Consider the following 25068-nt stretch of genomic DNA (forward strand, 5'->3'; position numbering starts at 1 on the left):
ATGGCCCTGTCCTACCACCGCCTCGGGGTTTTTTTTCTTTGCACAAAAAAGAGAGGTTGAGCCGCTAAGGAATCGAACCGTGCCCTACGGTAAGCGGACGTGGGCGCTGGGCGCGGTCGGAGGTCCGCGAGAGCACCATGGAGGGCAGACACACTAAATATGAGTCGTCGGATTTGGATGAGTAACGAGAGAGAATGGCTAAGAGATAATCTGGTGTATTTGTTTTGATGGGGTTATATTTTCTAGGTGTATTTATGTGTGTGTACATAGCATAGGTCATGACTATGTAGTAGGTATTTGTTGTGTGGCTGTAGATTTTTATGATGTGTTCAACTCATCAAGATCTACAACTTTTATTTTGGTCATCTTATAATTTGACTAAATTTGAACCTTTCAAATTTGAAATTTTAAAAAATAACAAATTCGAACCAAAATTTGAGACCCAAAATGATTTCAACATAAAAAGTGATGAATACCAAAGTTGTTCAACTCATTAATATCTACAACTTTTATTTTAGTCATCTTGTTATTTGATAAAATTTGAACCTTTTAAAATTAAAATTTTGAAAAACGACAAGTTCGAACCAAAATTTGAGACCCAAATTGATTTCAACATAAAAAGTGATAAATACCAAAGTTGTTCAACTCATGAATATCTGCAACTTTTATTTTGGTCATTTCTTCATTTGACAATTTTTTAGCACATATTATTCACTAATCTTACACATGTCTCATATAGTTTATAAAACCTTACGAGACATGTGTCACATTTATGAACAATGTCAGTACCACTTTGTCATATGAAGAAATAACCAATACAAAAGTTGTATATCTTGATAAGTTATTCAACTTTAGTATTTATCACTTTTTCAGCTGAAATCATTTGGGGTACCAAAATCTTGTCTGAAGTTGCATTTTTTGAAATTCAAAATTTAAATTGCTCAAACTTTTCATATGTATATATTGACAAAACCAAAAAAATAAATTGATAGAGAATGATTTTAGAAAATTTTAGGAAAAAAAATCATCAGATTTGGAGTTAGTATGAGGAAGAAAAACTAGTTACAAAGTTAACCCATAGATTAAAAAAAAGAAATCACACTGTTCACTATAATCATGTAAGGATCATATAGAACAATGTGATTTCTCTTTTTAATCTGTGGGTAAAACTTGTAACTAGTTTTTCTTCCTCATACTAGCTCCAAATGTGATGGTTGTTTTTTCTAAAAATTTCTAAAATCATGCTTCAGCATTTACGTTTGATCAAACTTGGATGTGACAATGTTTTACGCATTTTAAAATTTGAAATTTAAAATTTGACAAGTTCAAACCAAATTTTCAAACCCTAATTGATTTCAGATGTAAAAGTGATGAATACAAAAGTTGTTCAACTCATCAAGATCTACAACTTTTATTTTGGTCATCTTGTAATTTGACTAAATTTGAACCTTTCAAATTTGAAATTTTAAAAAATGACAAATTCGAACCAAAATTTGAGACCCAAAATGATTTCAACATAAAAAGTGATGAATACCAAAGTTGTTCGACTCATTAATATCTACAACTTTTATTTTAGTCATCTTGTTATTTGATAAAATTTGAACCTTTTAAAATTAAAATTTTGAAAAACGACAAGTTCGAACCAAAATTTGAGACCCAAATTGATTTCAACATAAAAAGTGATGAATACCAGAGTTATTCAACTATGAATATCTGTAACTTTTATTTTGGTCATTTCTTCATTTGACAAATTCTTAGTACACATTATTCACTAATCTTACACATGTCTCATATAGTTTATAAAACCTTACGAGAGATGTGTCACATTTGTGAACAATGTCAGTACCACTTTGTCATATGATGAAATGACCATTACAAAAGTTGTAGATCTTGATAAGTTATTCAACTATAGTATTTATCACTTTTTCAGCTGAAATCATTTGAGGTACCAAAATCTTGTCTGAAGTTGCATTTTTTTGAAATTCAAAATTTAAATTGCTCAAACTTTTCATATGTATATATTGACAAAACCAACAAAATAAATTGATAGAGAATGATTTTAGAAATTTTTAGGAAAAAAAACCATTAGATTTGGAGTTAGTATGAGAAAGAAAAACTAGTTACAAAGTTGACCCACAGATTAAAAAAAGAAATCACACTGTTCACTATGATCATGTAAGGATCATCTAGAACAGTGTGATTTCTCTTTTTAATCTGTGGATAAACTTTGTAACTAGTTTTTCTCCCTCATACTAACTCCAAATGTGATGTTTTTTTCTAAAAATTTCTAAAATCATGCTTCAGCATTTACGTTTGATCAAACTTGGATGTGACAATGTTTTACACATTTTAAAATTTGAAATTTGAAATTTGACAAGTTCAAACCAAATTTTCAAACCCTAAATGATTTCAGATGTAAAAGTGATGAATACAAAAGTTGTTCAACTCATCAAGATCTACAACTTTTATTTTGGTCATCTTGTTATTTGACTAAATTTGAACCTTTCAAATTTTGGCTGCTATTTATTCGTGCGCCATCAGTAGGGGCGGCTGGTGATTCAGCCGCCCCTACAGTTGGGCACTACAGGGGCGGCTGGTGATTGAGCCGCCCCTACAGATCAGCCCCAACTATAGGGGTGGCTCAGGTTACCAGCCGCCCCTACAGTGCCATCTGTAGGGGCGGCTGGGCTGCTGGGGCCCGAGGACGCCCACTGTAAGGGCGCCCCCAACCCTAGTCACCCCTATAGTAAAAACGCCCCCGTTCCTAGTGTACGAATCTAGCGTAGTGCATGTGACCGATGGTGCACGGTCAGGCATTTACTATCGCTAACAAAGTGACCAACCACCCCGGTACAACTTGAAGTACTAATTAACATCCACGCATACTTAACATCAAGTACTTAACAGCAACTACTACTTAACAGAAAGTTTTAGACACCAGGCATAAGGACGGAGATGCCGAGATGGGGCCAGGGTTGGGGCGTTTTATAACTCATAAGGTCTTCAATCATATCAAATAAATTAAAACCTGAGTTACAACGAATACACCTACATAGCGCAGTGGTGGAGAAGGTTTTATCTGAACCAGAGCTCCATGGTTCGAATCCTGTGGGGAGCACTTTTTAATTTTAATATATGCGTCCCCAATTCTTTTCTTTCCATACTTTTTTTTAAGTTTTAAATTCGTTGCAATTATCAAAGTATATTGCAACCAAAAATAAGCGTTGCACTTGAACACAATTTTCGCTTCGACCCCATAGATTTCGTTGCAATAAAATTTAGCACTTGCAACAATATCAAAGTATATTGCAACTGCCAAAAAAGGTTGCAATTGACCCCCACTTTTGCTTCGCCTCCAAGAGTTCTCGTTGCATTAAGTATCTAGCATTTGCAACGCTTGTCAAATTTTATGCAACACAAAAAAACCGTAGCAATAGTCAAAACCAAATGCAACTAACGTAAATGTAGTTGCAGTACTACCACACAATTGCAACCAAAATCAAGTCTACTGCAACCATTTTTCACCATTGCAATATCGTCCACCAAATGCAACAGAGCTTTGCAACATCTTGAAAACCGTTGTATTAAAGGCATGTATCGCTACCATTTTTTAGAATGGTTGTAATACAACAATCTCTGGCAACCAAATTTTCTACGTTGCAATTCTTCGGCGTTGCAGTAGACCAAAAATCTTGTAGTGTTAGAAACCCTATGAGATCAACATTATAAGCAAGGTTCTAGTATTACGTGTAGAAATACAAGTATAGCTACTATCCTTTGCATGCTAGTTATCATATCATCAATCAAATTCTACAACTAGCATACACTACACAAGCATGCATATCAAATTTAAAAACTTATGCAATGCAAGCAAGCACATGACTATACACATATCAAATGCAAACAAACAAAGTTCATGAGCTTGCTCCCCCTACTTGTGTGCTTCTCTTATCCAAGAATTTTGATCCTTCTCAATTTCTCAATGTTGCTCCCTCTGTCCATGTCCATGTCCAACCTCTACTTCTTTGTCTCAATCTTTCCCAAAGCTTTCATATCTTTGCACAATCTCTCCCCCTTTGCCATCAATTTCCATAAATGGTGTGCTTCTTATTGATGCAAAGGCTTGCATTGGGATAGATGGTTGACACTTGAATCTTCATTTTTGATGGACACCACTTGTATAGCTCTTTAGATACCATGTGTAGGATCTTGTGACCTTGATACTAATTGGTGGGGCACCTCCCCCTATGTCCAAGCATGGGTCATTCACTTGATAATCTTGAGCTCTTGTGTATGAGGGATGCATTCTTCACTTGATGATCACTTAAAGTTGAGGATCACTTGTGAAACCTCCATCTTGTATGGATGATACCATGTGTATGATTGATTTGCTAATAAAAACGATTTATTGAACATTTGCTATCTTCATAAGTACCACTTGTAGGATATCTCTTGTATGTTGATCTAGACACCACTTGTGAATAACCACTTGATAAATCAATTGAGTGTAGATACCACTTGAAATAGACAAACTAGATATCCATTTACATTGTTGTCTTGTTCTTGTACTCTTTTCACTATCATGAGCTTCTAATGTTGTCTTCAACCAAATTGATTTGCCTAAGCTTCCAAGTCTGGTTTGAACCCTCTCTAAGCTTCTTCACACTCATTTCGAGGTTATCTTATCGAGGTTGTACTTGTCACTTGTTAGCAATCCAAATTAAATCAAGTACTTGTGTTCACTAGCTCATGAACAAACTCATATACTACCACTAGATCAATCAACCATTCAAGCAATAGTGGTAGGCTATGAATTTAAAATTTCATTTGTAATGCATGATCCTATAAGCATGTACTATATGCACTAACCACATACTAGTAAGGGATGAAATGATCATGCACATTATATGATACCTTTGCTATCTTGGAGTAGAGGATAGTCACATAGATTACAATTCATTACTCCAATAGCAATGTGAAGTCCAATTTATAGCTTGGTGAAGACCAATCATCATAGATAGAGTACATTCTTCACCCATATGATTTAAGAACCACTAATGCTCAAGTGCACTTTATTGTTGTGGTTTGCTTTCTTCTTCATTTCATCTTTGCTTGCATGAGAGCATCAATGTGAGAATACCACTTGAAATATCATGGGTAGCTTCCTTTTGGATGTTGCTTGCTTTTCTTGATCAACCCTTTTGATTGCTTCAACTAAGCATCTCAAATGTTTCTTGGATCACCACTTCTATGTTAGCCTTTCAAGTACCACACTTGGTTTACCTACAAAAGGCGGCAAGCCCCTACACTAGGGAGAAGTGACCTCTCTCCAAAGAACCATTCTTGACACTCACGTGAAATAACTTGATTGATTGATCCAAGTGATGGACTTAACTTAATGAGTAACCATGAATCCTTCTTTAAGTCCTTTTCTTTTTACTTGTTTAAGTCCTTTTTTTCTACTAAATGATCTCCAATGATCACTAGAACTTAAACTTTCATCTTCATCTTGAGCTTGGTCTTCATCTTCAATTTGAGTACCAAATATGTGCCAAGTACCTTCCACAATCAAATGGACTTGTACTCTTTGCTTGTCATGCTTCTAGATCTATCCAAAACCAAACTTAGGTACCTCAAATACTTATAAACATGTTTCTAACTTGAGGACCTTTCAATCAAAGTGACCCTTGATCAATCCAATAATTGTTACTTTTCTGGCAGATTCTGTAAACTTTAAAGAAAAATACATATCTCCCAATGTACAGACCCAAATGCTACAAAAATTGGTGGAGATGTGCGTAACTAAGTTATCTAGCAGCTATAAGAATTTGGGATTCATTTGACTTCTATATTGCTACTAGATTTCAATTCTTGCACCACTGCTACATGCCGAAAACTGCTGCACTAAAGTTGACAAGATATACTCCAAGACCGAAGCATCTCTTATCTAATTCTTATGAAATTTGCACAACATCTTATACCATAAGTCTAGAGCATGCATACCAAATCTGTGGCCAATCCAATAGATTTTATCACTAAAACTTAGACTTGATCACAGCTCACTCAGATTTTCCTTAATGAACAGATTTCAATCACTTGAGCTATACTTCATCAAAAGTGAATCAACCTTGAAATCAACTTGTTTGAATACTTTCACAGGACATGTATCCATTCAATCCACTTACTAAATGTAATCTTATGAATTATCCATTCAAACCAACTCAAATTAGATTTCTAAGCATTTAATCCATTCAATCATCCCATATCAAGCAACATATGCATATATATATATATATATCCAATTCAATCATCTTATATGCACCCAAATGAATAAGATCAACTAGAAATATACCTTGGTTAGCACATAATCATCCAACTAGCAAGCTTCAACTCAATATTTGTAGGCCACCATATATATCCAATAGATTACCACAACTTGAATTATAGCACTTGTATGTTGTAGCACTTGGACTTCACTCAATTTTCACTTGGCATTGGGTTTGGATGTGCACTAAGCTTCATAACTTGATTCAACACATAATGAATTATAAGAAACCCATTGAATCAAGCTTCCAATGCCATAGTACCTACAAGCAATCATCCACTTTTTGATGGTACCCAAACAAGTTTGGGTCCTCTCAAGTTAGGTGCAACAAACTTAGGCAAAGCCTTAGTATGTGTAGCAGGATGTTTTCAATTGCAACCAATGAGGTACCATTGCCATCCTTCCTAAGCATAGAATTATCATCAATTGGAATAGGACTAGGAGTGTTACCTAGGGGACATGAATGAGCCCTATGTCCCCTTTCCCAGCATGAGTAGCACTTCCTCCTTGATTAAGCCTTTTCTTCCTTGTTCATGTGGTGCTTCTCATTGCCTTGCTTCTTCTTGTTTGCTGGAGCCATCTTCTCAAGCTTGTTTGGACAACCCGAAGCTAGGTGGCCCAATATGTCACAACTATGGCACTTGATGTGAGCTACCTTCTTCTCATATTGAATCTTGTTCATCATCTTGGCATCTTGAATAAGCATTGGATGCCTTGCTTTTCCACCCCTTTCTTGTCTTCTTCTTTATCATCAAGTCACCACCATCTTCATGGTTGATCTTGATTTGCTCTTGGGGTGTCTTCTCTAGCTCATCTTGTGGCTTTGGTTGAGGCTCTTCTTATTGCTTCACCAATTGTGTGGTTGGACACATTGAGGTAAGGTGACCCCAAGTGCGGCACTTGAAGCACTTCACATGCTTGAGCCTCTCTTCTTCCTTCATCTTCTTTAGCTTCTCAATGTTTGGGCAACCATTTACAAGGTGTCCCGCTTCATGACACCGGTAGCACATGGAGTGAGACAACTTCAATTGTAGTTGCTTCTTCATTTTCTTTGCCCTTTTTCTTTCGCCTTTTGTCATCTTCCTTTTGAATCCAATGCCACTCATATCACCATAGCTTCTTTTATTGTTCATCATATGCTCAAAGGTGATTTTGGTGTTGTAGCACCTCTCTAGCTTGTTGCTGAATTTCTTCACTTCACTTTTAAGCTCATTGTTCTCCTTCAAAAGGTTAGTCTCACAAGATATAGAAGTAGAACAAGCATCTTTTTGTGAAGAACATGGCATAGCCAATGAATAATCACAAGAGGTGGATACATTCTTCTTGCCTACATCACAAGGGTTAGCAACAACATGTGATTGGTCAATTGACCAATGTGATGAGCTCTCACTAGTTTTAGATTTTTTATTTGAAAGCTCTTTAGTGAGAAAAGAATGGTCTTGTACCAAGTTATCATGAGCAACACTAAGTTCCTCATGAGCCAATTTTAGCTCCTCATGTGAACAACTAATGGCATAAAGTAGATGCTTTTGTTGTTTACATGTGTTCTTTAGAAATGAGTTTTCACTTTCTAATTTACTTGTTTTAGCCATCTCATTTTCTAAAGCTATGTTCATGCTAGCAAGTCTACCAACAAGCTCATCATATGAATCATGACCAATTACATTGCAACTTGATACCTTAGTGTCACCTTGTGACATGAGGTAATGTAGAGGTGTTGGAGAGCTTGTTGTAGCAATATCATCCGGGCATGAACAATCATCATCACCATCAAGTGTGCATGGGATAGCATCATCATTTGCATCACTTGAGACATCATCATCAGCCTTTTCAAGTGAGCTTGTAGTAGATCGATCATCAACATCATCACTTGACCATGAGGTGGAGCAATCTTCCACAATCACCAAATTGTGGTCAAGCTCAACACACTCATGTGCCTCCTCCTTAGTGGCCTCATCATCATCATTGGAGACACTCCCATATATCAAGTTGAGGTACAACCAAATATCATGGGAGCTCTTCATGTACATGATCTCCCCAAATATGTTATCTTTCATAGATTGATAGAAAATGTTAGTAGTTTGGCAATCGAGATGTAGGCATTTCTTTTGCACTTTAGTTGCATTATTTTCATCCAATGCATGAGAAAAGCCCACATGTACGATCCATCACATGTAAGGTGAAATAAACTTAAAATTGCAAGTCATCCAATTTTCCACCGTGCAAAGTGTGTGCCATCAAAAGTGTATGGACACTCAACATCTAGCCCACAAGCCGCCATCCTCTTGGGTCGGTGAAGACCACAAATGAGAGACCTAGCTCCGATACCACGTGTAGGGTCGAGATGGTGGACTAGAGGGGGGTGAATAGTCCTTTTTAAATTTAATCATGCCAGCTAACCGAAACAAATACATAGTTAAAACTATCGATCTAGCCAAGACTACACCCCTCTATCTAAGTTTACAAGCACCTTAAAAAGATCCTAATTAGGAAACAAAGGTGCCAGGCTAGCTAGAGCTCACCTAACCAATTCTAGGAGCAACGTCACACAAACCTATGCCGCTAGTACTTCAAGCATGGGGGAGCTCCTACACAACTAGTATGCAAAAGCACAAAGCCTAAGCTCACAAGCAATGCTCAATAACAAGGCAACTGATGCCAAATTAGAGAGCACAAATTACTTAGCTACACAAACTAAGAAATGTGACTAACAAGGTTACTAAAACCAAATTAGTCACATAAAGGAGCTACTTCCATGCTACACAAGCAAGAAGGCAACTAGCAAACTACTAAAGCTAAACTAGTCACAAGAGCAATTACACAAGCACAATGTATGAAATGTAAATACAAGCTTGTGCTGCGCGGAATGCAAACCACCGAGAAAATGATGAAGACAATGTTAACACGATAATTTTCTCCCGAGGTTCACTTGGTTGCCACCAAGCTACGTCCCCGTTGTGCCAACAACCACCACCGACTTGTAACACGATCACCTAGTGCCACTCGATGCAACCTCACGATGCAATTGCACTAGAATCGATACTCAGTCGGATGAACACTATCAAGCTCAGGTTAGTTAGAGGGCTCCCAAGAACACCTACACAAGCCACCAAGGCTTAAGGGTGCTTAGCAACAAGCCCAAGCCAGAGCTCCACCTCTATTTATAGCCCCCAAGCCAAATAGAGTTGTTGGAGCAAAGCTGTTGGTTTCTACGAGGGCACCGAACACGGCGGTGCCCTTCCCAATGGTCAAATTCCAATGGCTAACAGGGGTGGTGGTGGCACCGCACTAGGGGTGGCGGTGACCACCCAGCCAGCCACCCGAAACACCACATCTCTTGAAAATTAGGGCGGTGCACCGCCATCACCATGGCAGTGACCATGACAGTGACACCTTGCCTTCCCTTGCTCTCTGCCGAAAAGAGGTGGTGCCATGATGGTGCATTGGACACCCCATGGTGGTGTCACTGCCCTCCCCATTTCAGTGCACATCGGTCATGGCGATGCCCCAGCTCTTCTGCTCGCTCTCGGCCTCGGTCGGGTGGGCATCGCCCTAGTGGTGGTGGTGCCACCGAACAAGCAGTGGTGGTTCCCTACCCAAGGCACCAATCAACTTCTCCCTATTGGCCTCTAGGTGGGCACCGCCCTAGGGGTGGCGGTGGCACCCATGCAGCACTCCGAGCCCAGTTTGGTCTCCTCTTCTTTGCCTTTTTCAACACCTTTGCAAATGTGCTAACACCACAAAGTGTTCACCACCTTGTGCACGTGTATTATCTTTTCACAAAGATTTCACAAAGGATTAGCTTTCTTTTCTCAACGCCACTCGATCCTAACATATATGCAAAGTTAGATCGCTAAAGTGGCACTAGATGACCGATATGCAAACAAGTTTTCCCTTCTTAATAGTACGGCCATCTATCCTAAACCCGGTCATGCACTTCTCCACACAACCTTTGACTGGTGAAAGGAAATGCCCTACAAAAATACCTTTGCCTTGCGCATTCCATTCCATCTCCTCCAATGTTGATGCAACACATGCTCCACCCAATCACAAATGATATGATCCACTTCATATCATCACGTGACTGTATTAGTTCATCGATCTTGACTTCACTTTCTCTTCACCATTGCTTTGGTCCATCGGCGTGAAGTCATCACTGAACTTGCCCTTCACACTTGCAACCGGTCCATCGAGCCAAGCCTTGTCTTGATCTTCTCCACCTTAGTCATATGACTCAATGTCATGTCTCATATGCAATGAGCTCCTTCATCACATGTGTGAGCTTTGCAACATCTACAAGCCATTTTCACCTTCATGGCATATGTTGCTCACACACATGTACCTGTGGACTAATCACCTATGTATCTCATATTAAACACAATTAGTCCACCTAGGTTGGCACTCAATTATCAAAACCAAACAAGGACCTTTCAGATGGCACCTCCAATGCTGGGATCATTGTAGCCAGTGCTGAAAATACACACCACTGAACGCTGCCTGCATGGCATGGTGGCCTTAGATTGATGATAGTGACCTAGGAACTCAATCAGAGCTACCATAGTCAACAAATCCAAGGCTGCAAATGATGACAAAAAGCAGATCTTTGCCCTCCTATGTTTCTCCATGGCTGATTGAGCTCAGTACCTTTTCATGGACTCCATGGCTTTTGCCGCTGATTGTCTTTGAGTTATCTACTCCCATCTAAATGAGAGGTTTGAAGTTTGATATAGAACCCATCAGAATTCAGAACTGATCTTTGTTTCTCTGGAAGTTAAAAGCAAGGTAGAATGGGATGCAAAGCCACTAAGACCATAATCTGTAATAGTCATGAATAGATGCAATTGTTATGTAAAGAAGATGTAGTTAGCAAGTCAGGCGATAATAGAGTCAGAATGAAATTAATGCATGTCACCTGAAAGGTAGATTTTCTTGAAGTCAAAGTAAAAAAATTGTAATATGTTATCATCTATACCTAAATAGAAGAACTCCACTACAAGATTTTCCTACCTTCTCATGCTGCCACGTCATTGTGGGTCCAACAACCACAATCACCATTCGAATACCACATGCAACATGCAAGTACTCCACTAACCTACCTGCGTGATCCCGTCGTCTCTTCATTGGCTTTGATCTTTTGCCTTCCCAGTCCAACAACAAGCCTATCCCCCTGGACTCCCACCGCTTCTCTGTTATAAATAACATGCTCTAGTATGACCAGTGGCCAGGACCCCAAGAGGCAATCATGCAAATGGCATTAGTTCCTCATGTAGTCATGCGCCTTTCCCTATTCCTCTGTTGGATCGTTACTTCGATGTTTCTGCACACCTGCCAAGATTGCCATTCAATTGTATGTGGCAATGATCATGATAACTTTGTTATCCTTTTCTCTACCTTTCATGTTTGTTTGCAGGATTTCAAGAACTTTCTCTCAAGGTAGCAAATTTCATACTGAATTAGCACTGTTATTTTTTCTATAATAGGATTAGGGGTTTCTTTATCTGATCACAAGTTTCCCTTTTCCCATTGTGTATTTCATAGGTTGAAGCATTGGTTTATGTGATCATTCTATCTCTTTGTTTATTGATTCTCCAAAATAGTGGGTAACTGCAAAAATTCCTCAATGCGTCACTATAACTTATTTGTTGGTTAACAACCTTTGCTATATGTTGTTCGAATTATAATCTGGTGCTTTTTTACCTTTTAGATTTCATCCAATCTATTTGATATATGTTACTCCAACCACATTGCAAAACTAGATGATGAAGATTCATCTGCACAACGCAAAGATGCAAATTTTACTCTTTACTTTCACTGATGACTCATGCAGAGTTTTAATTCCAACATGACATCATCACACAGATGTTATGTTCATGACTACATAAAAAAAGAGAAGCACACATCTAGGCTATTTTGTGCAAAGAATACCAATAATAAAACTTAAAATTTAGTATAGGTTATTACTATTATGTTTGTTTTATGTATTAAAATTATTTTTTATCTGATTTCCCTCCCTCCTCAACTACCAGGCATTGCACTATAGAGTTTTAGGTGGTACATATCAATTCTTCATCCATCAATTCTCACATACGACATTACAAAATTTCCGCAGCAACGCGCGGGGTATCATCTAGTGTCTTCAACACATAATAACATGCTTTTGGAAAGACAATCGAAGCACATAGCTAGACTGTTGACAATGCATTCATTTCCCAATTTGTTTGTACAATTCTAGTAGAGAGACATTCATACTTGGTAATTGTCATACTCATAAGCTTTTAGTAGTACTATATGCTAGCAAAGAAGTGCACCTGAAGAAGAATACACTATCCTAAAAGGGCACCATGACATGCATCATGCGCCAATGTCTGCCGGAATACTCTAGGATCACCAACAATGTGAAGGAGGACATGGACCAGTGCACGTGCATCGCGTGGAGTTCTTTGCATTCGCCATGCAAGACCGGCACTTGACTATTGCAGGTGACGACGACCTAATATCCTCGGCATTAGCAGCCCTTGAATTTCTGACTATGTATGGCCTCTGACCGAGTACCAATGCCAGGACCATAATTTCGAGGGCACATGTCATGTGGACGACAGACTGTGATGGCACCTCCAATGTTGGGATCACTGCAGTCAGCATTGGAAATACACACCACCGAATGCTGGCCGCATGGCATGGTGGCCTTGGATTGATGATAGTGACCTAGGAACTCTATCAGAGCTACCATAGTCAACAAATCCAAGGCTGCAAATGACAACAAAAGCAGATATTTGCCCTCCTATGTTTCGCCGGTGATCGTCTTTGAGTTATCTGCTCCCATCTAGATTAAAGGTGTGAAGTTTGATAAAGAATCATCAGAATTGGAAAGTGATCTTTGTTCTTCTGGTAGTCAAAAGCAAGGTAGAATGGAATGCAAAGCCACTAAGACCATAATTTGCAATAGTCATGAATTGATGCAGTTGTTAAGTAAAGAAGATGCAGTTAGCAAGTCGGGCAAGAACAGAATCAGGATGAAATTAATCCATGTCACCAGAAAGGCCTCCACACGCAAGAGTGCCTGCTCCCCACGCACATGTTGTCGCGCCGCCATGCAAGAGGGAGCCCTAGCTCCCTGTGGCGAGGCCGTCACGCCGAGGCTAGGAGGGAGAGCGCCTCTCATGTCACGCCGAGGCCGAGAGGGAGAGGGCTGAGAGGCCATGGGAGGGAGAGGGCTGAGAAGCCGTCGTGCACTCGTGTTGTAGGTGGGAGGCAGCTTTGATTTGAGAGAAGATGGTGGAGATAAGGAGCTAGTGTTTGGGCTAGGGTTTAGCACATTTATATACTTCCTTGTTTGATCTAACGGTTCTAAATTCTCCGAGGCCATCCAAGGGCTAGAAAAAATTGGTCCGACATCGAGCCAGCCCATTTACCATGCCGTGCCCGTGCTAGCATTGCAGGCTGAACATGCGGCTTAGGCACAGCCCTAGATCGTGCCCATGGTGACACTATGTCACTATGAGCCCTGTCCTAGGTTTTGCTAGTGTCGTGCTTTTTTGGGCCATGCCCGTGCCGGCCGTCCTTGGATGGCCCGTTTGGACATCTTTACCTGCATGTCATGCATGGTGCTGATATTGCAGTCGATTCACTCATTATTGTGCCTACTCTTAGAAGATATCCAACGAAGAACACATCCTTTCCTATGTAATTAATTAAGCAGTGGTGCTGCTACTTGCCATGGGGTCTTTTCTTTTCTTATGCCTCTGTTCTTTTTTTTGGCTCTTTGTTGATGGTATCCTATGGTCAGCCTGTGTTGTTTTTTTGTATGCATGTTTAATTTCTATGCTTGTTATCTCCTATCTCCTACAACTAAAAAAAATAAAACTAACACAACCGAATCGTGCGACAAAATTTGGAGTCGTCGGTCCCTGCGATCCTTGCTGCCGCTCACCCATGACCATGACGCGCGAGGTAAATCATCGCAAGGAATTTTACCTTCCTACAATCCTACTTCGCCCTCGGCTGATCGGTCGCACCTGCACTCAATCCTCGCGGTGGATTTGGCCTTCCTCCGACGTTGCCCTCGCCCTCGCCTGCTGGCATCGCTGGACATCGCACCCATGCTGTCACCGTCACCCTCGCCTGCTGCACGTGCTCTGTGATCCTTGTGAGTCTTGCGGCTGTCTGCCAGCCCTCTCCCTCCTTCCCCCTATGCTGGATGTGCTGCTGCCGATCTACTAGGCTATGTGGAGCCGCGGACTCCAAATCTTCTCCCCGCCGCCCCTCTCGCCGATCATTGCTATTCTGCCTGCCGAGGCCCGTGCCTACGCCTGCGTGCTCGCCGGTTGGGGTGATGGCGGTAGGCGGCCTGTCTGCCAGTGGGCCCATGCCAGCGGGTCCGTGCCCCCTCGCAACGTGGTAGCGGTGTCCGGCCAGCATATCTCTGCCACGGAAGAGGAAGAGGATGAGGGACTGCCAAGGGAGCAGGAGGCGGTGTTCATGGCGGACTCCGTCTCCCTCAGCGCGGATTTGAGTTGTTGATGTTTGCCTCTCTGCGCAGATGTCGTCGGCGGAGGCGAAGGCGGCGGCGGTCCCAGAGTCTGTGCTGCTAGGGCAGGGCTAGTTCGGCACTACGTACCTCTGAGTGGAGCGGGCCAACGGCAAGGAGTTTCGTGTGCAAGTCCATCCTCATCCCCGAGACCCACTCCCTTGGCTTGGGGCAAACAAAATCAATGGCGTACCACTTAGACCCTGCTTGGCCCAGGAGCAATTCGAATGAAAATTTTAGGTATGACACAGAGGAACCACTCTATTCTTGCTAGTTCTTTAATAAATTGGAGTTCTAATTTTCTATGCTATGTGCAGATCCAAAATCAAGGCTACTTTGCTTCATTCCAGGTAATCTAATACTACCCAATTTTATGATGTTTGAGTGGTAATTGGATCTACACCTTTCTTTTTTTTTGTTTTTCTATAGCTACTGCTTTCTACCCAGTAGCAGCAGCCGTAGGTCAAAGCACATCAGCCGACTGATTTATAGAACTATGGATGCTGCCAGCTGCCGCTACTGATTTTATATATCTATATAAGTGCTTGTCTCAGATTCACAGAAATCGGCTACTGATCCACATAGAACTATGGTGCTTGTCACAGAATAGCTATATGATAGGATCCTTTGCAATGCTCTTTTTCTTATATAAGTTGGTGATTATCACCTTGTAAAGGAAGGGACATGCTATTTTCTTTTATAAAAAGTAATGCCTGCAAACTTATGTTTTTGCCCCTTATGCAGCTCGGCATTGATACTGTCCCAGTGCTTCTGCAAAAGGTATTTCTTCATTTGCTGATGAGCTCCTTCCTGTGCTGGAGAGACTAGAGCATTTGAAAGAGGTAAAGCTCATATATGTACTATATTAGTATTATATTAGGGCTTTAGGAGTCTGCCATGGTGTTCTCACTCTGCTTTCATACTCTTGGCACCTAGAAATTAGGCGTGTAATGCTGGGATATGCTGCTACACTATTAACAACAAATCAAATTATATGCAGTTGCTTCAATAGCTCCGACGAGCTCACTGCAATTGGTCACCACCGTCGCCACTACAGGATGATTAGCGAGTGGTTGAAGTGGAGAAGGAAGCACAGGCAGCGCATACTCCATTGATCTCTTGTGTGATTTTGGTATTTGTGTGGATCTTGGCTCGAGAAATATGAGTCAATTTGATGGGATGAACTGCAATTTGTTGGGCTCATGAGGTTTGGACTGCAAAGCATCGATTGATTCATGAGCTCTAGCTGAATTTTCCCAGAGAACGCTTTCGTGGCAAGGTTGAGCCAGCAGCCGTGCACGGTGATCTGAGAATGTTGCATACGGAGTAGTAGATAAGGTCAGATACTGTACTTCTCTTCCTGTTTGGATTTACCAAGCACCTATTTTCTGTGTATAGACCACAATTATTTTTAGTGGATTAGTTGTGAATGCTTATTCTAGCACAGGATACTAAACATGTGTCTTTATGATTTATGATTTTCTCATTTCCTTTGCCTTCCTTCCCTGACTATGTGTCATTTGATAAATTATATTCCCTTATATGCCAAGCAAGTTGTCTCCCTCTGTTGTGTGCATATTGATCAAATGGAACACCAGTCGCAAGGAGCTTCAACATTGATAGATCATTATTATGATTTCCGAAGGTGGTCTCTGGTTTCAAATTTGGAGATATGATTACTATGCAGATTGGATGACTTCATTAGAGACATGTCTCGATATTAGGGAGTCCTGGTTTTAATTTGAACACAACTGAAAAGTAATGCAGGCATAGGTAATCCAGTTTAATTTGATTATCATCTTGGAGTATGTACTTGTTACTTGCATTCTTATTATTATTTCCTCAATTTTGAGTTTACCACATATATTCTTTCGCAGGGAGTACAAGAACTGACTATCCATTATAGACATAATAATAGATATGGGTTCAAGTACATCTTATATTTTCTTATATATGTACATTGTTCCTTGTCAGCGAAAAATTGAAAAGATTTTGAAGGAACCTAATAGCTTGGTGAAATTCATATGAATTATTCATCTAGACAGCTGCCAAGGTACAACTTCATATCTTTTTTCTGTCCATGACTCCATGCCTTTCAAGAGCTGCCTTTGCTGGTTTCCTAGACTGTTTAGACAAATTTTAGAAGCAAGGATGAAATAAAATTTGGCATCCTAACATCCTTAGAAATTTGGATTTCTCAGATCTTTAACAAATTTTGTTCCTAGGTTATGCACCATGAATTACTGTTTTACTATATTGGATACCATTTAATGGAAATTTCACTTTTATTAAAAAATGTGTTCCAGGGTATAGCGAGTTACAGGGTGCCTCGCCACGCTCAGCCGCTTCATCTCGCGCCTCGGTGAACAAGGTCTCCCCCTCTATCGACTTCTGAAGAAGGCCGACCGTTTTGAATGGACGCCCGAGGCCCAAGAGGCACTTGACGCGGTCAAGCAACTTCTGATGGAGGCCCCGATCCTGGTCCCTCTGACCGACGGAGAATCGCTTCTGCTCAATATCGCGGCCACCACGCAAGTGGTCAGCGTTACCCTGGTGGTAGAGCGAGAAGAAGAGGGACAGGCCCTGAAACTGCAGCGTCCCGTGTACTTCATCAGCGAGGTCCTGTTCGATTCCATGACCCGCTACCCCCAAATCCAGAAGCTCTTGTACGCTGTTCTCATCGCCAAGAGGAAGCTATGCCACTACTTCGAGTCACATCCGGTGACGGTCATGACGTCCTTCCCCTCGGTGAGGTTGTCCAAAACTAGGATGTCACAGGAAGAATCATGAAGCGGGCAGTCCAGCTGATGGGTCAAGGCATTTCGTATGCCTCCCGAACGGCCAAGTCCCAAGTATTGACTGATTTCGTCGCAGAGTGGACCGAGGTCCAAATGCCGCCAACGGTCGTCGACCAGGAGTACTGGACGATGTACTTCAATGGATCGCTGATGAAGAAAGGCCTAAGCACGGGGCTGGTCCTCGTTTTGCACCTCTGGGTACGCATGAGGTACATGGTTCGATCCATTTCCCCTCCTCCAACAATGTGGCCGAATATTAGGCGCTCATCAATGGCTTGCACATCGCCATCGAGTTGGGTATCTGATGCATCGACGTCCGGGGTGACTCCCAGCTGGTCATCAACCAAGTCATGAAGGAGTCAAGCTGCCACAACGCTAAGATGGCCGCGTATTGCCGAGAAGTCCACCGGCTAGAGGACAAGTTTGATGGTCTCGAGCTCAATCACATCCTGAGGCGTCTCAATGAGGCGGCTGACACGCTGGCGAAAGCAGTGTCTGGCTGAGAGCCGGTGCCAATGGGCATCTTTGCCAGTGATCAGCACAAGCCCTCGGTTAGATACAAGGAGCCAGAACAAGCCGGTGATGGCCGCCTGCCATAGGCTCAGGGCTAACCAGCCATTGGCTCCATCCGACCCCAAGGTCATGGGGCTTGACGAGGATCCAGCGACAGAGCTCGACCCTCTGGTCGACTGGAGGATGCCTTACCTCGAATACCTCCTCCGTGAGGCGCTGCCGATAGAAAAAATGGAGGCTTGGTGGCTCACGCGTCGTGCCAAGTCCTTCATCCTCATTGAGGGCAAACTCCACAAGTGAAGCCACACCAGGATCCTACAGCGCTGTATCCCCATCGAACAGGGAAGCGGTTGCTGAGCTATATCCACGGTGGGGTCTACGGTCACCATGCCACGCCTAGAACCCTAGTCAGAAACACATTCTGACAAGGCTTCTACTGGCCGACCATAGTAGCCGACACAAAACAGATTGTGCGCACCTATGAAGGGTGCCAATACTACGCTCGGCAGACCCACCTACCGTTCCAAGCACTCTAGATGATCCCCATCATGTGGCCGTTCATGGTCTGGGGGCTCGATCTTGTTGGACCTCTCAAAATGGTGCCTGAGGGCTATACCCACTTGCTTGTCACCGTAGACAGGTTTACAAAGTGGATAGAGGCTCGACCGATCTCCACAATCAAGTTCGAGCAAGGCATGCTATTCTTCCTTGACATCATGCATCGCTTTGGGGTTCCGAACTCCATCATCACGGACAATGGCACGTAGTTCACTAGAAAGAAGTTCCTCCAATTCTACGACGAATACCACATCCGCATCGATTGGGCCACCGTGGTGCACCCCTGCACAAATGGGTAGGTCAAGCGTGCAAACAACATGGTCCTACAAGGCCCTAAGCCTAGGATCTTCAACTGGTTGAACAAGTTCAGCGGACGATGGGTCATGGAGCTTCCTGCGGTGCTCTAGAGCTTGAGGACGACCCCTAGCTAAGCCACCGGCTACACACTATTCTTCATGGTCTTCGGCTCTGAGACTATCCTCTTGACCGACCTTAACTATGGAGCACCAAGGGTCAGGGCGTACAATGAACAGGGAGCTGAGGCATCCCTCGAAGATGCCATGGACTAGCTAGATGAAGCATGCGATGTCACCCTCCTCCGCTTGACCAAGTACCTGCAAGCGTTGCACTGGTACCATAGCCGTTGAGTGTGGGGTTGGGCCTTCAACATCAGGGACCTAGTGCTCTGCCATGTCCAGAGCAACAAGAACCGCCACAAGCTCTCTCCACCATCGGAGGGACCATACATCATCGTGGAGGTGCTCCGACCAGGCACCTATAAGCTCAAGACCATCAACGGCGAAGTCTTCGTCGATGCCTAAAACATCGAGCAGCTATGTTGCTTTTACCCTTAATAAACACACATTTTCTCTTATTAATTTTGCTATCAAACTCCCCGATCTTTAGTGACACCCAACCCCAGCAACGACAAGGGGTCGGGCCTCACTCAGGGTCTAATAAGAGCATATCTATTCGGTAGACATTCTCTATGCCTGACCCTTTCTCATGTTAAGACCTAGAAGCGAGGTTTGCAGAAATGAACGCTGAGTAAAACTAGTCAGACTATGAGAAACCTACGCCCCAGCGGCAATGGCGCCTTTGCTCACCAGCGTGATCAGAGTCTGTTCACCCACACCCTAAGCTTTTTAGCCTTAACTACGGAAAGAGTCGGTATGCGTTTAAGAGTAATATCCACCTGGCGAACATTCTCTCTGCCTGACCCCCTCTCACATTGAGACCTAGAAGCTAGGGTTGCGGAAACAAACTCTGAGTAAAACTAGTCGGACTATGAGAAACCTATGCCCTAGCGGCTATGGCACCTTTGCTCACCAACGTGATTAGAGTTCATTCACCTGCACCCCGAGGTTTATGGCCTTAACGACGGAAAGGGTCGGAACACACTAACCTTTTTACACAAAAAGGGGAGAAGGGCTAAAACTCTGTTTGGCCATAACTAAATCAAAGAGCTTGTTCACTCATTAAGAGTTCACCTGGCTTATCTGCCTAACTAAATTCTTGGGTGGGATGACCTCATCCTCTATCTCCATAGGTAAGTTCTATGCCAGCGGGGCACACAAATCGATCGGACGGCTTGGCCGCTGCCGAGTGTCGACATGAAATTTCGTCTCGTGCCGAGGGCACACGAGCAAGCCAGAAGGGTCCGCTCGATGGAGCTGGAGATCCACCTAGCTTCAGCGCAGGGATGGTCGATCCTACGCACTCTTCCTAAGACGTGCCTGTCAATTTGACCCTACAATTGACAAGGAGAGAAAGTTTATCAGTAATTAAGGGCGGAACATGCCGGTGTTGCCAGACAGTCCCGAATGTATGGCTCTGAGAGCCGATATGAAAGGAGATCGACTAAATAGTCGATTCCAGCATATTCATAAGAATGAATCGGTTAAAGCTCATGGGGTTGTGTAAGAAGAATCGGTTATCGTTCATGATGAATATCATTCTTTAAACAAATATTGGTCAATGGCAATAAGATATTAACAATAATTAGTTTATACTGAGCCAATGACTATAAGTAACCGAACTCCTTTATAAAAAGAAATAGTTCATCAACATTCAACCATTTAATAGAGATAAATCTAATGAACAAGTTAGATCTCATCTATCGCTATAACTAGTGGGGCATGAGGCAGAATCATGCAGGCCGTAGAAACAACAATAGACTCGACGACCCTAACTTATTACTAATATCAGTGGGGCATGAGGCAGAATCATGCAGGTCATAATACAATAATAAGATCATGGGCTAACACATCTTTCAACCTATCGCTACTTCAACGATCTCGTGATGCGAATAGTTCATGAAAGCGCTCGATATCGGCTAAAACAGTCGATTCAAGCATAGCACATAGTTAAGGTCATGCCCTCTCAGGAATAGATCTACCAAATAACGATCCCCAATCCATGGTGCTAATAGTGGGGTGTGAGGCAGAATCACATAGGCCGTGATAACAGGCCATGGAAAAGTTTTCACTAGCCAATAGATCTACTCAAGATCAAACATACCTTAACCGCACGCTATGCACGATCAAGATTGATGTAAAATAGCCGATAAAACATAACTCATCGTTTAAAGTGCAGATTAGATCAGTTTAGATTAACAAATGATAGGTTAAAAAGATATAAGGCCGATCTAGATCAATCCCAATCAGGTGAAATGATATTGGTGTAACTAAATAAATAATGGAAGCAACAAGCAATATCAGTAACTTAATGAATCTATCCGAAGGAATGCCACCCTTAGATAGAGCCGATAACTTGACCTTAATCTAGTTCGAGCAGTGGAGGTCGACTAGATTGATGCAGCCGTACTTGAACTAGACAAGAGTCGATAACTAACTCATACCAGAGTTGAAGTGGAGGTCGACCGGATCGATGCAGCCATATGAACAGAGGTATAAGCCATAACAATGCTTACATACAAGCAGTGGACGTCGACTGGATCGATGCAGCCGTACATGTTGAAGAACTCGCTGAGATCTACTCTACTCCTACTCCTAAGGGGTGGCTGGAGCCGAAAAAAGTAAATAACTGGTATTTGATTGATTGTGTGTCCTTTACAATAGCCGGGGTTTGATATTTATACCTAGGACCTATGCATGACTCCTGTCTAAGCATGACTCATCACAATTTTTGACCCTAGAGAAAACATTCCTGATTTAAGATAACTTGGACTCTAATCTTTCCGTTTTTGTAGAGTCCAACATGTCTCGTCCTAGCGCCAATCATAGCCTTTGTCGTTATCCACTGGCGCTATCTAAAGAAAGCCGATTCTAGTTTTGCATTCAAATCAGCTGGTTCTAATCTGCACGCAATTGATTCCTTGATGACATGATCTTGTGTGTTTTCGAGTCCCTATGACTCTTCTTCCAAATTTTGGTGTAAACACATGCCCCTAATTTTGGGATAAAAGTAATTTTATTCCAAAATTATCATGTCTATACCCCCGATAGGTCTGCAGTCACAGGTAAAGAATCTTGATCTATGGTCTACTGTTTGTCGCCGTCTATGTCAGCTCATGAGCCCATGCTTCAAAACTTTTACGAGAGCATCATTGCCTCACGGGCTCTTGGATTCATCCTTCTAGGCCGCCTATAAAAATGTCTATCCAACTCTGGCGAGAGCAACTCAACAATTCAGTCATATTTCTCTTCTATCTTCCTCCTCGAGTGCTGTCGACTCCGCTGGACCCTCCATGGTCTATCCTTTTGCTATGAAGATCTTGAGCGGTTAGAAGAATTCTTGTGTGTAGGGTGATTGTGTCTCCCATCTTAGCACCTTGTCGAGCAAGAGAATTAGCTACTGCGGTTAGAAGAATCCTTGTGATATCGCCTAGGTCTTCTCTCCATGCTCATAGAGTTGTTCTAGTGTTTGCATGGGTCAAAATGTGTGGACACTTTCCCCTTGTTTGCTCAATCAAATGCCCATCGGGAAAGCCACAAGCTTCTTTCTAGCGGCTTCCCAGTCACCAAGAAATCAGCTGGGCGTCTGTTAGCTAGGCGGTTTTTTTCCCTCCTCTGTTGCAATTTTATCAATGGGCCGATGTGACTTAGTTTATGATGACTTTCGGCCGTGTGGGGATTTGAACTCCCTTCAATCCAAAGAAACCTTGGTGGGCTGATTGCTGGTCAATGTAAATCTTTTGTATCTATCCCATGACATTCTATAACTTGGGAAAGCAATAAGTTCGAATCTGTTATCTCTTCGTTATCTGTTCCCTAAATTCTCAGAGCGTCGATCCTTTTTCGTATCTGATTTCAATTTCACACCGCTGGCAAAATCTATCTCTTTGCCTTCCCGGGCTATATATACGGGCCACGGTTGGGGATCGAAAAACAACTCGCTTCACCTCAAACCTTTCGCGTCCTTAGTATAGTTTCTACTCTTCTGTAGGTTTGAGATCATGGAGAATAGCAAGAATTTTGCTGAGGAGGCCCTCAATGGACCTGCATCATCGTGTCAGCACCTTCATCATTAGGAGGGTACAACACATGGTGCCCCACTGCCTCAGGGGATAGGACCAACTCCATTCGGCCTTTAGGGTCCTCTTTGTTAACAGCTCATCGCTAGCTCCCTTGCTAAGAAAGGAGGTGGATTAACAATGATGATCTGCTTGCCTCCATTGATCAACATGGCCAGAGTCTTGCTGAATGTCTCTCCCTCATAGAATCAGCCCTGGCCATGGTTTGATGTCGATCACCTCTCGAGGCCGATTAAGTGCAGGATAGGTTGGCCAAGGCCTAGGCCAGAATTACGGGTGAGATATTTGTCATAACCTTTGCTTCCTTTCAATTTCATCTTCAAGACTCTGATCATCTCCCCTTTGAATCTTTTTAGATCTGTCTACCCAATTGGAGAGCCTCTGATTGGCTATGGAGCACGTGGCGGGATTCTTCAACGCTAGAGGTGCCGTCCCAGTGGTTTGCCTGCACGACATCCCAAACCGTGTCAGGGAGGTCGCTTTGCATGGCATTCACCATGGTGGCGCCATGGCGTTGGCTTCTGCACAAGTCCATTCTGGCCATGAGCTTTGATTCCTTCCCCATGGTTTCCCAGCCACGGCACACCCTAGGATTATGAACGCCTGATTGAGGATTTCTTCAGTACTGCTAACTCCGTAGCCTTTATCTCTCAGGCTGATGATATAGTAGCCAAAGTGTTTTCCGGCCCGTAGATTGTAATAGGTGATATTAGCAAACTATTTCTCCGTCTTGAGTGATTTTTCCTTTTGTTTTGTACTTCATACTATATGCATCACTTTGTCTGTGTTTGCTTTGCTCCTGCAGGCGATACACATTGTACTGGCTTTTACCCCTCTAGGTTTATCTTCGCACTAGAAGTGATACCCTTTTGGTATCGGCTATTAGAGCTGACAACCGAGCAAATTGGTTGTCAAGTATTAATCCAAACGTTAGTGTAATATTCCTTTAAATATTTCCCATTTGATTGCTCTGCCGAATTCTTCTTCTCCTTTTAGTGTTTTCCAAAATATAAGTATTACCAGGCACACAATGCTTGATCCGATAAGGTCCTTCCCAATTAGGTGACCACTTTGCTGGATTTGCTGTCCTTTGACCCAATCGGCAATTTTACTCTCTAGACCAAATCTCTCTCAGAGAATTGCTCATTCTTGACCTTTTAACTGTAATATTTTGCAATCCTCGGTTCATGGGCTTCAATGTTTTTGAAGAGCACGTAGCCGAAGGCAACTCAAGTCTTCTAAGTCATTCATCACAAAATTTCTTGTAGACTTCGGCTGATAAATCGCTCTGCAACATAACGCTCCTCAATCCAGATTGAACTTCCCAAGGAGGGACTGTATTATGGATATTCACGAGTTCATATGGTGACTCTATCAGCTCTTTTGCTCTTGGCCATCAAGGGTAATTCATCCCTAGCCCTCTCCAGAGTCTTGTCTCCCTTCTCCATTTTTGAAGATCTGGTCCTAAAGGTGACATAGATTTTAGGGGAGTCTTTTGATCATGAAATTCTTTTGGCCAAGGGGAACTCAAATAGGCATGAGGCTAAAGGACTGTCATAGTCGATTGGTCACCTTTGTTCTAGCTAAAGAGTCGATTTTGAAAATAGCCGATTCCAGACTCTTGGTTTTAATCCTATCTAGGTCTAAAAACATGGCCTTTATTAAGAGAGCCCTTCGATCTTCTATCCTTAGTCATCTGGCGCCATATTCTCTTCAGTGCTAGTGAGGTGACGCTTCACCTCCTATTAATTATGGTTGCCTTTTACATGACCCGACGCGTTCACCCCTTCGTCCCGTGGCTTCAAATACCGACCGAGGGCTCTGGCCTTGAACACATCTGCACTTGCAACCA

The 25068-nt window shown here is 42.4% G+C and overlaps 1 long non-coding RNA gene across 1 annotated transcript; it reads left to right on the top strand.

Moving 5' to 3' along the window:
• The first annotated feature begins 15167 nt into the window (after nucleotides 1–15167).
• Nucleotides 15168–16627, top strand: LOC136490656 (uncharacterized). The gene is made up of 3 exons (XR_010767834.1): nucleotides 15168–15202; nucleotides 15597–15694; nucleotides 15853–16627. It is a non-coding gene; the product is annotated as an uncharacterized lncRNA (long non-coding RNA).
• The last annotated feature ends 8441 nt before the right edge of the window (nucleotides 16628–25068 follow it).

Source organism: Miscanthus floridulus, chromosome 1 (genome assembly GCF_019320115.1).
Source record: "Miscanthus floridulus cultivar M001 chromosome 1, ASM1932011v1, whole genome shotgun sequence".
NCBI classification, from domain to species: Eukaryota; Viridiplantae; Streptophyta; class Magnoliopsida; order Poales; family Poaceae; genus Miscanthus; species Miscanthus floridulus.